This window comes from Acyrthosiphon pisum, chromosome A2 (assembly GCF_005508785.2).
Source record: "Acyrthosiphon pisum isolate AL4f chromosome A2, pea_aphid_22Mar2018_4r6ur, whole genome shotgun sequence".
Taxonomy (NCBI): Eukaryota; Metazoa; Arthropoda; class Insecta; order Hemiptera; family Aphididae; genus Acyrthosiphon; species Acyrthosiphon pisum.
Genome location: NC_042495.1, coordinates 52,353,238 through 52,369,228, shown reverse-complemented (window position 1 = coordinate 52,369,228; position 15,991 = coordinate 52,353,238). Strand labels below are relative to the sequence as shown.

Genomic DNA, 15,991 nt, shown 5'->3' with positions numbered 1-15,991 from the left:
AAAAATACTTCGACGTTTCCGAGCTTTTTATTATAGACATTTTTAATTTTTTTAAGCGATAAAATTTTCATTTCTTGCTTAAAAAGTTTGATTTTGAGTAGAACTTTTATTTATAAGCGTTTAAAATTGCGAAAGACGATAATTATTTTGTATATTATTTTGTATGTTAGAAATTTATAAAAATGCAATTTTAAAATTTTTATATCAAGATTCAAAAATGTAATACATGATTCCCCATAGTATTATACAAGTTTTCCTACCTATAAAAAAAAAAATAAATGTTTACTGGAAAGTCACAATTTCTTTTTTCGTTTTTCTATGAAAATATGTTAAGCATAAAACAAAGTTGACATTTTACAAAACTATTAATAGTTCTGAAAAATATTGGAATTCCTCATTCTTAAAGAGTTATATTATGAACTGAAATATAAAAACCTTACCTACGCAGTAGAAAATATTGATAGAGGCGTTACGTTTTATAACGTACACTAAGTGATAGTATAATATATAATATATCTATATTATAAACCTGTACCTTGTGAGTTTTCTTTAAAATACACGATCTGGATGAGTTTCATTATATTGATGTGACATAATATTTAAGTGATATAATCTTTTAAAAGTGGACGAAATGGTTTTCTGTTGATATAACATGGTTATTGGGTGTATGAAATATCTTACTAGAGTTACGGTATATACATAATATATATAATATATCGATGGGGTTTTTTTTATCGATTGCCCATAGTTAGTCATATAGAAAGTGAACGCATGAACAGTTTCAAAAACTTTTCGTACATTTTTCTTCCCAGTAGACTATACAAACTAATTAGTGAGTTCTTATAAAATATAATATACAAGTATAGTTTGGTATAGGAAATATTGTGTGTAATAATAAATGTGAACTTTCTTTAAATGTAAACGTAGGTATTAACTATAATATAATGGAATTCATTTTATTTACAGCCTAAAAGGATAAGTGTATTATTTATCAGTGTCCATTATTAAATATATTGACAGATAACAAATTATCAAACGGGAAATGTGGTATTATTACAGTGTATTACAGTAAAAAATTAATGTTAAATAGAAAAATTATTGATATGCATTTTTAACAGTGCTATAAGTAATGAATATTTAATAAAAATGGTGGAGGAGAGGAGCTAAGTGACATTATAGGAGCTATTTTCAGTATAGTTATATTTTATTTTTATTCGGTGACACTATGAAGGGGATGCTTGATTTTGTAATATTGTTTGGAGTTCTTAATTTTACTACTTCAATGACTCAGCACAGTATTTTTACCATTGATTAATTTATAAATATATGCAACATCCAGTCAAATATTTTTCCTGCCAAACATTATAAACCAGTGCACTTACCTACATATATATATAATATATACTTATATATTTTTATACAAATATTTAAAATTTCCAGAAAACTGTATTCATAAAATAAAAAAACGTCGACAAAATCGAAGGTGAGAAGAATAATTCCACTGTCTTCAAAATCCTATTTAAACAATAAATACTGTATGCGTGCAACTATGAACAGATAAAAACATGACGTTCGAATTGGCATAATACAATATATTAAATTATATACTGACATCTCTACTAATGCAGCCGTTAACTACAAATAAAAATATGCTCAATGTAATTTTTATATAGTTTAATGTGTAAATATATTAAATTGTTTCTAAATAAATATGAAAAAATGCAACCAGTATTCAGTACATTACTACAGATAAAAATATTTGGGATCAACTTTTTAGTTCGATTAGAACGATGTTAGATGTTTTTTTGTTGTGTGTTAATTTGTCTCTTTTACCGTTTGCTCTATAAATTAGGAAATCACTGTGTATGTGTAGTTTGGACGAGTAACCACTAACTAGACTTGTGACCGCCTTTTGGTACCCATTGTAAAAAGTTATTAATTTAAACCAACAATGTTGACTTCACTGTTTTTATAAATATAATATAATAACTATGCTGTCGAAGTCAACGTGAGTATATATTTTAAGTGAATATCTCTATGTGTACCAATAGCATATATATACTTTTGAATCTCATATTCAGAGTAATATTTTAACATTTGGTATTACATCATTTTTGAACCACGAATAAAACACATAAATGGGGGACGAGGTGGCCGAGCGGTCTAACGTGTCGGCTGCGGCGCTGCCGGTCGTGGTTTCGATTCTCGGCCAATGGGTAGCATTTTTCTCTGGGCAAGTCACGGTGTCCGGAGAACAAATGCCGCCATCCCCCTCCCCGGGGCATGGCAGAAATCTACGGGTGCCCCATTCGAAATTCTGCCAAAATACACACACGTGTAACACTCACCTACCGTTCTAAAACTCACAGTACCTCCCCTCTCCCAATGGCTTAAGTTGCCGCGGGATAAAAATAATAAAAAAAAAAAGCACATAATAAAATATATTATTGTATTTTGTATTTTTTGAATAGGTACTCAATTTATTTTTTATTAATAATAAAATAAGTCATTCCTAAACTATAGGCAATCTAAATCTACGGATATATTTACAGTGATAAATCAATTGTTTACTACTTAAACATAATGATTAGGTGATATCGAGGATTAGAATAATAATAGACATTAATATAACAAATAATAATATACATTAAGGTGGGATTGAAAATTAATAACGCAATAATAATAGAACGATGAAGTGATAAAAGAAAAATACCTATTCATAATAATAATATACTTTTTATTTGTCATATGTGTATGTAGCAAAACATAAAAGTTGCGAGGACGGTCCAGGTTTACTAAATGTATACAAATAATCAGAAATGTGTAGCCCATAATATTATAGGTAGGTACGTAAGTACGTTAGTATTTTGTTTTGAAGGGCTGTTATGGGTTTCCACTACTTCGCGCGAATCACATGTACTTATATTAAATAACAAATAAATTAGCGTTTTAATTGTATAGCAAATTACAATGTTGTACTATAAAATTACGATTCTTTAGTACAAATTTAATGATAAAAGTACGTGGCAGTACAAGTATAATGTACTGCAGTACGTAACCACGTAGGTATAATCATTGCAATTTTAGGGTAAATTAGCATTACGAATAATATTCGTTATTACCATCCACCGCAATAACGCTTAGCGTTTTAGATTAACGGTGCGTGTCAAGTTAAGTTAAGAAATGTGTTTAATGGGTACAAGGTGATGACAAACACACACACACACAAAAAAAAAATACACATTATTTTAAAATCAATACATTCATCGCTCCACTCAGAATCTAAAATGATATAGGTTCTGTTTCTGCTCAAATATCAAAAAAACTTTAGCAAACATTGTGCATTGTTTTAAAATGGTATGCAAAGTATTTTTGTCGTATGAAATAAGATAAACCGTTAACATACCAGGATGGTAGAAATTGCATTTTTTACATAAATTCGATTTGCAGTTGGGTTAAAAAGCAGGTAATGGTGAAACTGCACTAGGGTTCAAAAAAAGGTTTTCTACAAAAATGTTCAAAAAATAAACCTAATTTAAACATATGAAAACACTTCCCTCCTGCTTAAAATGTAATCATTGGCATACTAATAAATTAATATTATTTTATACTTTTTAATTTTATATGTATGATGTATATGTATATAATATTATATAATATTTTACAGAAATTATTTTTTGTAAAATGTATAAGAAAGTGAATTATTACCTAACATTATAAACAATACTGTAGACGCGTATAAAAACATGTTTACAATAATCTAAAAAGTGCAATGAATTAGGTTTAATATTTATGCCAAATTTATAATTCTTTAGTTAAAACACCTTTTTTGAACTCGAGTGCAGCTCGAACATTAATTACTTTTTACCCAAGTGCAGTCCGATCTTTACATTTTTTATTGATTTTTTTATTAAATTTAAAACCTCGATAACAGGAACATTGGCTTGTATTACATTTACATACTTAAATTATTTAAGCTAAATCGTACAATTTAATAAAATTGTTTTAATGGAATCTGTGTCGTGAAGATGTTCGGGAATGTCGAATTTTTGTCTGTCAACTTGTGCATTTTGTGATAATGTGTTTGACTGAAGTTGAATAGCCACATGTTTGACATGTTTTTAGTGGTTCTTTTTTTCATAAGACGGGCACGTGTGTAGTGTGTATCGTGTATGACCTATTCTGAGGCGATTTAGTACAACTTCGTATCTTCGATTGAGAGATATTGGATTATTCCATTTTTCTGTTGTACCTTTTTTTAAATCAAGTGCAATTCGACTTTACCCTAACATACAGTAAATAATGTTCTTTATACGTCTACATAAGACAATTTAAACATAACTACATAACTCGCAAGTCAAAAACACTTAAGATTAACTCGTAATACCGTGATACGATTTTAAATCTAAGATAAAAAATGTGTTTGATTTTTTTTTTATTTAATTTTAAGTTTAACTCCCGAACTATAACTTTACTAACGGTATTGATAAATTGTAATTCAGTATCAGTTTTTCCATTGCCAACCAATACTAATAATATAGATATAAACAAGATATTATGCATGAAAAATTACGTATATTTTCATAAATTTATTGGGTGTATTATTTAACAAGTATATTATTATGGTTTATAAGTTATTATAACAAAATCTAATTAGTATTGGAAATAATAACAAAATAACCATAATTTGCAATAATAATTACAATTTAATATATTGGTCGGAATTTAAGATCAATTCATTCCAATATTATTTTATATATAATATGCAAACAATTTGTCACATCTATTTTATATATAATATGTATGTTATAAATATATAATAACGCGAGCAGTTTATCAATTAGGTAGCTTTAGATAGCTGCCCAGTGCGGTTTACCATAAATTTAATAGAAATTTGAACATAATGATAATATTTATAGATATATTTTATAGATATATTTTATGTATGGAACACCTTCATTTAACTATGAAATGTCAATAGTTCTAAATTCAAATGTATATACCGTTGGAAGGGTGCTCGTGTTTCTAATGTGCACTGACATATATGGCTATGTATATTATAACCATCAGAGTATAGACAAACAATGTTGGACACAATTATGATATTTGGCACTTCACGGGTAGGTAATAATAATTATCAAACAGTAGGTACAAAGGAGCCGAACACCTCCGGGAGTCCATCGTATAACACACTAACTTATGCAGCTAGTCGGTTATAGCAAGGTCCTAAAATACACGTATATAGCCGTTAGTTGTTACTCAAGCTATTTTCCAAATAAACTTAAGCAATAGCTTACCTACAAGTAATATTATCCCTAAAGTCTCGCCAGATTAGGTACCTATATAGGAGGCCACAGGTAATGTCGTCAACCCATTCATATTGACAGTGTATCTGTATGTTGGCACCGATATTTAAAACGACACAACGAAATCATAATGTTACGATGTCATTCGGCTTTCACTATTTATTAGTTAATTATCACAGGATTTTCTAAAAATAGAAAACAACGCATGATCACTTTTGTGAACAGGAATCACTCAAATTCACTTTTGGTCTCTACCAGGTCCAACTCATCTGCAGTACGTTTTCGATTAGCCATTCCAATTACCATATATTTGTTTGAACAAAATAATGATAAGATTATGTGAATTCCGGGTACATTTTTTATTCAATAAAATTGTGAGCCATAAACTTAACAGAAGGATTATATTAAAAATGTGTATTATTGTTCTAAAAATTTTTCAAGAGGCATGTTTATGATATTTGAACGTTTTACTTTGTATACAATTATATACATTATAGGATGAAAAAAATTAAATTGTAAAATTATATATTGTATAAAAGATTCAAAAACTTTTTTTAGTTTTATTCAAATTACGATTTACCTATATACTTATTACTAATAATACAGTATTATTATAATATGAACATTTTATTTTATTTATACGGTTGGGCAAAATCCCACCTAATAACTGCGGGTGCACATGGCTTATTTCCTGAGTGATACATACTTTCTGTATAATTCGTTTAACGTATAAGTGCTGTATAATAATATAATAATCGCTCAATTGCAGCTCTTATAACTGCACAGCCGAAAGTGCGGGGCAGGATTATCGTTTCAGAATTTTGAGTAAAATGCAAAAATAAAATAAAAATAGCTTGCTATAAACAAGGCACTCACAAAATATAGTTACTTTTAGATTTAAAAATTATTATTAAACATCACAAAATTTTAATAATTTATCTCTTTTCTTTAATTCAAGTGAGAACGAGCAGGTAGATACAAAATTCCAAAAGATTATTAATATTTTTTTTCCAAATAATAATGATGCAGTAAAAGAAAATTAATTATAATTTAACACATTGACCTCCACACGTATATTTCAAGTCTGGTGTGTGTTAGCCGCGTATCTGCTGATAACAGTGGTCAATGAGTCAATATTGAGTGTTTGAGTTACTTAAAATAGATGTAGCTAAAAAGAATAAATTTGAAATGCTAAAAAAAATCACTAAATATCATTACAAATGTTTGAAAACATCAAAACATCTGTAAATAACTGTGTAAGAAAAGCGTCAATCGATTTGAATCAGTAACAAATTTCTAAAAATATGTATCATCTATGAGATGCAATTATAGCACATATTATGCCCTGGCAATATTAAAAACGACATCCCCACGCGGCTATAGGAAAATAAAGTATAATATAATATAATATTTTGATATTTCGCAACGGAAGGTATCTATATAATAGCATATACGTATGCGATTCGGGCGGTCAAATAAAAAAAAAAAATCACTTACCACTTCAACAATCCAATATTATAATAATAATAATAATAATTATTATTATAATCAATTTCGCTTAAATCTCTTCGAAAACGTGGTGAAAGCACCGACTGCAATGATTATTATATCAGCGGTCGATATCCATAATATACTATTCATACACAGAGACGGCGATGGTCCGCTACCCCCGCGGTAAGCCAGCGAAATTCCGTTGGCGGGAAAATCAACGACGACGAATAAAGGGGAGGCGCAGCGTCTTTTGTATCCGCAACAGAACAATGAAACGTCGTCTTCGTCGTCATAGTTTAGTGCCATATAGGTATATACGCAATACGCGAATGCATTGTGATCGGAACGCGTCTCTGTTGTATAGGTACACACACGCGCATTATGCACACACGTACATCGTACATATGAATAATAATAATATATACTTGTATGTATGCCTGCCGCACAAAACGTACCTACAGTGATGGGGAAAAAGGGGAACCTTATACGCATAAAATAATAATATATAATACTTTGACTGTCGGGCGGCAACCGGCGGCGGCGGAGTTGTGACTTTTGTTTTAAACGCAATATTAAGCGAGACACTGTGTTTATGTAGGTAGGTATATACCATGTGGCATGTTGTAATATATAAGCTCATCGTCGCGGCCGTCAAATTAGCGGACGCCCGGTTTCACTGAAAATCGAGCACGAACGAGATGGTTTCCCGACGGTTTTCGCACCCCCACACGTGCTCGCCCATTATATTATTATATTACTTCGAGGTAGGTAACGATATAATAGTATAGTAATAGAGTATATTATATTATAATAATAACAATATAACGTTGCGAGTATATACAATATAAGTTACGATTAATAACCGTGTACGGTCGCGTTTTAGGCAAAACTTTGATTAAAGAGCAGAAAGCTTGTTAGCGCGCTTCACCGCCGCCCTCAGAAGACAGCCTCCCGATAGCAACTTTCCACTATTGCAGGCGGCAGTTTCATGCGCCATGAATTATTTATTCACCGTTTTATGGTTTACCCCTATACGACACAGTTCACAACCACACTCTCTCACACACACACACATACACACGTATCGACATGGTATATATTCACCCAATCATCCCATTCCATTTACACGCTCGCCGTCGATGGAGTCAGCGTGGAAAAATCGTACACCGTTGATTGGATTTTTAAGTTTAATATGCAATATTATCGTAATATTATGCATACAGGGTGCAGTGATATCCTTCGCGATCTCCATCGAATTATATAAAAAAAATGAAAATCGCTTTGCTTTTTTTTATGGAGACGTACAACTTTATTGTGACATATCGATTTTCTGGACTACCTATACCTAATATATTGTTAATCGTATTTGAATATATTCTCAAAGTCAAATTTTCATCAAGATGTATTGAAGTATATTATAGTCATCATATAATATTATACTCTCCTATAATAGGAAGTAAACTCACTATAATGAATATATCAACACCCAGGGCCGGATTGGCCCAAGGTGCTATAAAGTAGGTAGCACTTCAGGCCCTCATTCGTATTTATAACACAGACCCCCATTATAATTATAGTCGGGCCTTTTCTTAAATTTAACTATTATTTTAATGCAGAACTCTTCCTAATTTAGTAAGTTTAAAAAAAAATTACGGGCCCCTCCTAATTAATTTTTCATCCTGGGCTAAAAGTAGCCAGTCCACCCCTGTGACAATACCAACCAACCAGTAACCATAACTAAATGTCCGGAAAATGTATTTGTATTTCTCTAAAATATTCAAATACGTTTTAAGAATATATTATCACATGCACACGTCATGTATGATTATGACCATACAAAATTATATTTGTTAATATATTTTCCAATATTCAAGAAGTTTTTTTATAAGGCCTGTATAGAAAATGGATATGACATTGGGTTTCATTTTCAAATCATTACATTCGTGAAAAAATAACATAACTATAATAGAACTGCTGTAGGTAATTATAATGTAACCTCTAAAGTTTGGGCTGGACGTGGTAGGCCAAATGGGGTGAGACGTACCCTGTATAAAATATACACCTGCCGCTATATTTATACGTATAATACTTTGAGTTCCGATACTGAGGCGAGACACCGTATCCTGGTGTGGACGGTACGTGACCGGGTTGAAAGGTGGGGTTACTGTGACGTATATATATATACGCGCGGTATACTTGGTAATTACCTACCACGAAGACGCAAACATAATGCACACGAAGGTAGCTTGCGAAATGATTGACCCCTCCCGGGCCGAGAAGACGCGTGCAATTAAAAAGTTTTCGCACGTTAGTCCGCCTATATTATATCATAGTCAACGCTAAACGGCCGACCGATACGAGGTATATACTTTATTTCCATAGCCATATTATGGTTACTATAAAAAAAAAAACCAAAACACATAATATTATGACCCATGAGCATACACCACAATATTAATGTACTCATAATATTATCATAAGTACTCTACCTATCTACTCGATTTTGGCCAATGACAATATAGACAGTGTCAAGTTCTACATAATATAGTATTAATATTGAAGCAAAAAGTTTTGTATAGACGTGTAGTATATTATAATTTATGTATAATACTTTGTGTGATCATAACAATACAAATTAAAGACTTTTATCATCAAGGTTGCCTGTTATAAAAGTTAGCAGGAATATTTTCATTGGTTGTCACTTGTCATTTCATTGTTCACATATTATGATATTATGTAATTTTATATTTTATTTACGTCATAATACCCTCTTGTCTAAAAATGCCGTTGTTGTAAAGTAATTCAAACAATCAAACACCTCCTGCACCTTATGATATAGTGTTAACATTATAATGGGTCATAATTTATAATTTATATAAAACGTAATATAATAAATATAATATAAGCACCATTTATGCATACAATATAGGCACACGTTATATATTGGTATAATAGGCGGTTGCAATCCTTCCTGGCAGAAGAAAAGCACAATATGTTAATCTAAATTAAAACGGGTTAAGAATTTAAGATAAATTCAAAACATCACTTTTGGCTGAATCGTGTGCGTTAAATATTTGTAGTATACCATGATGTATAGTTTGAAAACAAGGTACTTAATGTATACAATATTATAACGTAATAATTTAACTAATAATATTATGCAAACGAATAAAATATTTCTAATCCAAAACTACTTTTTTTTTTGTTTAATAATCATGATAAGTGCACTATTCCATCGTTTATCTTGTTTCGATTGTATCAGTATCAAATAGCTCAAAATTAGTTTCGAAATTCTATCGGTTAGAATTCTATCGGTATTCAAAACCTAAAATACATACATATATGATATATGTATCGTCATCAATGAAGTGACATTAAAAAATGGATAAATAATATTACGTACAACTAAAATGTGTATACAATTATTGTATATTATAAATTTAATATTATATTGAGACATAAGAGGATATCAGCGCACTATTTGTTTTCTCTCTCTGTACAACATAGATATTTTTTCTATGTTTTTAAGTAATCTTAGAGTAAAATCCCTCATTACAAAAAAGATAGAGAATAATATTTTTGAGGGAATGACATAAAGATTTTATATTTTATTATTTGACTTAGTATTCGACTTTCAAAATAAACAAACAATTTTTGTAAATTTCAATTATGTTTAAACTGTTTTGAGAAAATATTTAGACAAATCGATATGTGATTCTCTCAAAAATATTTTTCTCTATCTTTTTTGTAATGGGTGATTTTACTTTAAGATTACTTAAAAACATAGAAAAAATTATTCTGCGTAAATGCGTTTTGTCTATGTTGCGCGTGAGCCAGATAAAGAAAACAAATGGCGCGCTGACATCCTCGCATAAGCTAATACATAATGTTTAAATGTTATAAAATATCTCAACTAAAACATTTACCACATTTCAAGATTAAAATATAATTTTCCGTTTTATTTTGTTACTCGTAAACTAATAATCATCGAATATATTTGTATGAGTTTACAGTTTACACATCCTACTCGATATCTAGAGAGTAAACAAGTTAATATAAAGTAATAATTATGTATTTTGTTTGGCCATCAATTCAATTTATCACTATAGAATTTAATTGAATTTTATTTTAGACACCTACCAACAATTATTAACAATCACAGACCATTGTGCATATTATAGTTAAAATTGATAAAATTATAGCACTCATAAATGAACATTTTTGGTAAATCTGTTGTCTGTACTATTGACGATAACATGGCTGCGGAAGTATATCAAATATTTAAATCCATGCAAAAAAGGTATTTCATTTTTATTTAATTTTAATTTTAATAATGTATTTTATTGTAAAAATTATATAGCAACATCATCAGTAATTGAATAATTATAATATAAACTGACATACCTATATACAATTAGTGTAGTATACCTATTTTATTATTTATTATTTTTATAATAATATGATATCATTGTGAAATAGATTGAAGACTTAAGCAATTCATATAGATAGATACATTTCAAGAGGTTATTGGGTATCGGGAATTGGGTCCTGTCGTCTGAATTATTTTTTCTTTTGTGGTTTTGTTATTTTTACTTTCAGGTAAAAAATCTTTCAGCTTACAGTTAAGCAGTAAGCTGTTCAAAAAGAATTTTACATTATAATATTATAGATTTAAATTTTATATTAAAACGAAATAATTTATATTTGTTCGATTCTTTATGACGTAGGTATATTTACGTATTAACGAAGTTAAGCATGATACAAAATTCTGATTATAATATGAGAGTTCATACTTTTATAACTGTACTTACCCTATATTTTTTCTATATTTCCAGTACGGTAAAAAAACCATTTATGGGACTAAAAATATATGATTATTGAAATGACCTATTATAATTTTAATGGTAAGTTACTTATTATAAAGTTGAATATATCATCTTTGAATTCAATTTAAGATAATTGTATTAAACTTTTTCTTCTATCTACTGATATCTATTCTGTTTTTACTCAATCGTCAAAATTTCAGTAAATCGTCACTGGTGTAATAATAATAAATTACAAATTTATATTATATTATTATGTCTATTACCTACGAGCGCAATGACAATGATTGTAGCTATATAATAAACACTATTAATGTTAAAAGTTAAAAAGTATAGACACATAAAAAGATAAATTTCAGAAATATCCAATGTTTAATATTGCAATTATTAGAAGATGTTGACGAATGATGAGTTACCGTTAAAAAACCGGTTAAGTATTATTTTTTATTTGATTTTTTTATTAAGTGTTGATTATTATTTTTATATTTTAACGGAAAGACATAGGTAAATTATTTTGATGTTAAAAAACTATACATACCTACTAGTTACTACTGTCACGTGGACGTTATTCAGTACCTATAGTGACATATTGGCTCATAATTATTGAAAAAATTGAAATTAACGAAAAATCAAGTATTATTTATTACAAGTACCTATAGTAAGTACATCAATTATAACTCTAATTGTACCATACAACGTTAGGTATAAGCTAGTATTTCTTTTTTTTACATTTTTATACTTAATCAAAGATACTAAGTATTTTTTTTGATTTAATAAAAAGACACGATAAATTTCCAAGAGTGCACTTGGAATAACTAAAAGATTATGTATATATCGGTATATATATTTTTTTAATTTGTCATTGTTATTTTTTATGTCATTCTAACTTATTATTTCTGTTCGTGTGCCTTCTTAAGTACTATGTCAATCAATAAATCATCAGTAAATTAAGGCGAAAACTTTACAACGATGTCTTTGTAACGTGGTCGGGTCAACCTTCTTTCGATATTAGTTATCCAGGAAAAGTATCCGTATAATGGATACGTTTTTCGTAGCTGGGGGTTTGAGCACTTGTGCAATGGGTTTTTAATTTTTATCAATTAAAAGACACGTTATAATTTATATATGACATTTTAATGTATTTTTCTGTTCTTTTGTCTATTATTTCTGTGGCATTGAGTGTGTGGTTTTGTATGGATTTAATTAAACTTTGTCTAATGTATAACTTATAAACAGATATTATATTTGTATGGTATTATATATATATATATGGCAATATTTATACAATATATTTCAGGTTAAAATCTATTGTCACTCCTGCGAGGTCACTCATGTTTATGGTGAATGTCTAACTGACTGCCATGCAAGGGTGAACATAGTGAAAAGGAGTGGTCACCTCCTCCGAAAAATAAAAATAATAATTTGTTTTATTAGTTTTTCAGTTGGGCTTTTACGAAAAACTGTACATATAATGGTAAATTTATTTTTTAAAAAAATGTGATAGTGATGTTGATTAAAAATTGAAGGTGAGAGTCATTATAAAATGTCTATATTAGTAAAGGAACTAGCCAAGTAAACGTAGTTGTCTTGATGTCTCCTATCGAAATTAATTTATTGTGTAAAATTATTTCCTATTGACTATCGGGCAATTTTTTGATGATTAGTATTACAACTTAAATTTGTCATTTAGTTAAATAATAAAAACATTTTAACAGGCTAATGATAAACAACTCTGACAAGACAACAAAAAAAAGTTGTCCTGAATGAAATTTTAGAGTTGACCAAACTACCAACTTTGCCCCCTTTCCCTCCACAGTAAAAACCTCTTCGGTACGCAGCCGTGTGTCGTTTTAATAATTAATAATAACTTGGATGAAGACAAAAAGTTTCAAGTGTGTATATTTTGTGTTGGTCAATTCTATAGTGTGTATTTAGTTCATAATTTATACATAGGATGTAACAAATTGTACACATATAGTTTAATACCTTCTCTATCATTTGAAAAACCTACAGTGCAATATATGTGCAAGTTTACATCTATACACTCAGAACTCAGCTTTACATTTGCAGATCAGATAGGTTAATTAATTATTCGAGTAACGAGATATCAATATATTATTTAAAATAAAATGTATATCATATCATAGGTAGATAGTCATATTCCGGTTGCAATGTCCCGTTCGTCCTTCAGTCGGCAAGTACCTCTTCAGCTATAATTTTCGTGGTCAATAATACCGCCATTTTTGGTTTCTATAACATTGTTGAAATCCATATAAGTTACTACGTCATAGTTTTTTGATATTATACCAACCAAGAAAATGGATAACATTTGAAATTACTGTTTCACGTATCTAAAATATTATATTATTTACCGGGTAATGATTTTCTCAGTGTTGACCGTTTTAGTAACGTACATTTGAATATTGGACTAGACTTATAATAGGTATGTTCAAAGTGCATTCAATATAAGACTTTTTGACAAATTGGTCATACATTTTTTTTATAGGTACTCATAAATTATTTAGGTACACGCTAGAGCTCTGCATGGTCCATATTTTTTTGGACCAGACCGGACTAGTTAATTTAATTAAGACCAAGACTGGACTGGACTATCATTAAAATAGTGTAACTGGACCGAGACTAGACTAATTTATTTTAGGCTGTTGAAAAAGACTGGGACCGGACCGTTTTATTTTTAAATTATTAAAAAAGACTGAGACTGGACTGTTAAAAAAAAAATATTTTTATCAGGACCAAAATGACATTAATTTAATTTAAATAGAATTTCACCGTAGAATCAAGATCGATTGGTGCGGACCGATTTTACTTTTACTTCTTAGAACAATACCGAGACTGGTTTAGATTGAAACATTTGATAAAGACTAATGCCGGGTTGCACGAAAAATGTAGTAATTTAATGGTTCAATAAAATGTCATATTAAAGGGATCAGCTCACTATTGATTCCTAAAATGTTTAGTGACTGTTCATGAACCTCGCGATATGAGAATATTAACATTAATAAAGACATTATAATTCAAATAAAAACTATGTTTAGTTTTAACAAAATATGAATTGAGGAAATTATCGGGTTACCTCATTTCTAAAAAGAATATATTAATATAGTTGAAATTTGTTTTTAAGAATAATTACTTTAATTAATTAATCTAGTAGTATTTCATATAATTTTGTAGGTGTATCTACGATCTACCTACAATTTATAATACACCTATATTTATAAAAAATACTGAATAACTGTACTAATACAGTTGGTAAGTACATATAATGTATTGTTATATGTACCTATAATATCGGAAAATAAGTACAACTTAATTTCTTTTAACCGTTTATTATAATAATCACAAAAAAAAATGTTTCATATTTCAAATTAAAATATATAACATTTATAATATGCTAGAAAACTTATGGATTTTACTGTGCCGCACCTACTTACTATAAGATACGTTTTTTAGCTAAATTCTTTATATTTAAAATAAAATAAATGTGAAAATAATTAATATTAAAATAATTATTAGTTGATACTTGATAGTTCAATTAAAAATAATAGTAAAATAACATTTAAATAATAGTAAAATAAATTCATTTTTTATTTTTAAAATGGTTATTTAAGAACAAAATCGAATCTATACTTGTACCACTCAGACAACTTCTACGCTCTTCGATTAGTCTTCCAGCAACGCTAAAAGAGCGTTCACTGCTAGCACTACTAGCTGGAATAGCCAAAATTTGTCGTGCTAATACACTTAAATGTGGAAAAATTTGATTTTGACGCTTCCAAAAATCTAACAAATTGTCGTCGATAACATCAAACTTTTCTTTTTTATAAGCTTCCAATTCTTTTTCATATTTACGCCTATTGTCTAAATCTTCATTATTTTCACCATCTTCTCATTCTGAAAATAGTGAGCTATTCGAAGTGTTTTTTTGTATGGTAACATTATGTTCCTGGTGTAAGTTTTCTGGAGTTATATTTTCTTTTAATTCAATTTCTAACAGCTTTAATCCTATATTTTGAAATATACATGATTTATCTGGTTCTAAAAACATTTTTAGACATTTAAATTTTGGCGATAAAAAATGGCAATCTCGTGTTATTCGGCCAACTTAAATTTAGATTCCATGAACTCTAAACCTCGTTTTCCTAATTTTTGCATTATTGAGTTGGGTGTAAGTTCTTCATTTGCATCAAATATGTCCTCTTGAAGTTCAGCATATCTTTTTAAATGTTTTTTCAATAACAGTTGGTATAAAACAACCTTTTGAATAGTCGGATACTTATCACGCTCTAGTTCATCAGATACTTTTTTAAATGGTTCAAAAAAAATTGTAATTTTTTCCAGTAATTCTGTATT

At 29.0% G+C, this 15,991-nt stretch overlaps 1 protein-coding gene across 1 annotated transcript in view; it reads left to right on the top strand.

The window, feature by feature from the left end:
- The window catches only part of LOC100164751 (lachesin), a 99,854-nt gene that overhangs the window by 5,716 nt on the left and 78,147 nt on the right, over positions 1-15,991 (top strand). The window lies entirely within an intron of this gene.